Here is a 2,283-nt window from a genome sequence, read left to right on the forward strand (position 1 = left end):
CACCACCTGGGTCTCTGTTGCTACATTTGTCCCTTCTTTGACATTGATGTAATTTTGATCTTAGTTTACCTCTCAGCTCCTTTGAGTTTGTTGTTGTGTTCTTGTTCTGTTCTGGACTCTGGTACCTGTTGTCTGAGTTCTGGTGGTATTACCACCTCTGTCAGTCTCTGTTTGTTGTCTGTTCTTATTGGTTTTCAGTCCACAGAACTCCCTTTAGGATGTTTGGAAGTGCTGGGTTTGTTTTGATAAAAATCTCTCAGATTCTGTTTATCATGGAATGTCTTGAACACACCATCATGTTTGATTGATAGTTTTGCAGATAGACAAATCTTGGTTGACAGTTTTTTGTCTTGCAGTGTTTTGTATATGTCTCCCCATTGCCTTCTTGTCTGCATGGTTTGTTCTGAATAATCAGAGCTGAATCTAATTTGCTTGCCTTTATAAGTGACATTTCTCATCTTCATGGCCACCTTTTGTATTCTTTCCTTGTCTTTGATTTTGGAGAGCTTAATTATTATATGTCTTGGTGACTTTCTTTTGGAGTCTATTCTTCCTGGTGTATGTTTGGCTTCTTGAATGTTTATCTTCTCATCTTTCAAGATATTAGGGACATTTTCATCCAGAAGCTCTTCAACTATTTCCTCTATGGAATTCTCTGATTCTTTCTGTTCTGGAATGCCAATAATTCTTAAGTTGTTCCTCTTCATGTTATCCAACATGAATCCTAGCCTCTCTCAGACTTCTTTTTCCTTCTTTCAGCTTGCTCCTCCATCTTAGCAGCATTGAGAGATTTGTCTTCCAGCTCAATAGTTCTGGCTTCCATCTCTTCTATTATGCTGCTCCTTTCCCCTTTAGCGTATTGACCATTTCTGTTATCTTATTATTGATCATCTGGACATCTTTTTGCAGGTTTTGAATTGTTTCTAATATTGTATCAATTTTATTTGATTGCTCCTGTAGTACTTTCCTAATTTCTTCCTTGTTTTCCTCCACCCCTTTTCGGAGAATTTGAATTTGTTTACATTATCATTCTGAATTTTTTCTCAGGCATATCCAAAACCTGCTCTTCCTCCTCTATATATCCTTTGTCTGTCTCCAGCTCATTTGTATCAGCTACTATTTTCTGGTTTGGGATGTGTTTTGATATCGATTATTGCTTGTTATTCGTCATGATAGTTACCTGGGTTGTGTGTGTGTGTGTGTGTGTGTTTAAGCTAGAGTGAATGTTTGTTGTTTGTTGTTGAGCTTATTGGGTGTTTCCTGGTGAATATGATTAGGAGATGGGCTTCCCTTTTCACATGTAATGCTTAGTGGGTGTTGTTGGTTCTTGTCTCAGTGGTGAAATATTATGGACTATGCTTATAGCTTGGCTATATGGCCATGATTGCTGTCTGTTCTTGGGAAATGTAGGGAGAAAAAGTTCCCACCTCCAGTAAAGATGTATGATCAAAAGTATCAAAAGCAGCAGTAATATAAATGCATAGACAAAAATCAACCCTTTGGAACAAAAATGAAGCTCTGGTTGACTATCCCCAACCACACAGAGTATGTGCACTTAGAAGTCTCCAGTAGGTCTGGGGGTGTCCACTCTCTCAGGCCCTTACTGTAGTCATTGAGTAGAGGTGAGCAGGTAGATATTGAGGTGTTAATGGTGGAAAGATTGTGCACTATTTTTGTCTCTGAAGGTCAGTTAGCTATCTGCATGTGCACAGCACGATTCTCGGGATGGTTGAGTCCTGTTATGCTGGGGTTTTACATACTGCTTTGAATTGGTCCTGTTCAGGGAGCTTGGGCAGTGCAGCGGCCCAGACCAGACGGTCAGCAACTGGAAACCACCAGCAGCACCGTGTGAGAAAGGCAAGGCGCTTTGCTCCCACTCAGACCCACAGGCCCGGAAATGCCGCACCAGGTCATCTGGAGTTGGAACGTACTCCATAGATGCAAGGGCTCTTGCTGGGGAAACTTTTGGATCCATGGCTCCCGCTCTCTGTACAATGAGAAAACTGTCCCACCTGATGTCCGGGCTGAGCAATGAAGGCGGGACAAGGAGAGAAAGAGGGAGAAATGTATAGTCTCCTGCGTCTCTCTCTCTCTTTTTTTTTGAAGATGCCTCTGCACTCCTTTTAGTGCAGTTTTCTGAGCTGGACTGGCTTTAGCCCCGCCTTCCTAAACTCTGCCTTCCTAAACTCTGCCAGGGCGGGGTAGTCACCGAGGGAGTCCACTCTCCAGATTCCTAACTCACCTGGTATTTTACTTAATATCATGATTTTTTTTTTTTTTTTT

At 41.7% G+C, this 2,283-nt stretch overlaps 1 pseudogene; it reads left to right on the forward strand.

The window, feature by feature from the left end:
• The window catches only part of LOC102828672, an 80,542-nt pseudogene that overhangs the window by 41,057 nt on the left and 37,202 nt on the right, over nucleotides 1-2,283 (forward strand).

The sequence above is a fragment of the Chrysochloris asiatica genome, unplaced genomic scaffold (assembly GCF_000296735.1).
Source record: "Chrysochloris asiatica unplaced genomic scaffold, ChrAsi1.0 scaffold00089, whole genome shotgun sequence".
NCBI classification, from domain to species: domain Eukaryota; kingdom Metazoa; phylum Chordata; class Mammalia; order Afrosoricida; family Chrysochloridae; genus Chrysochloris; species Chrysochloris asiatica.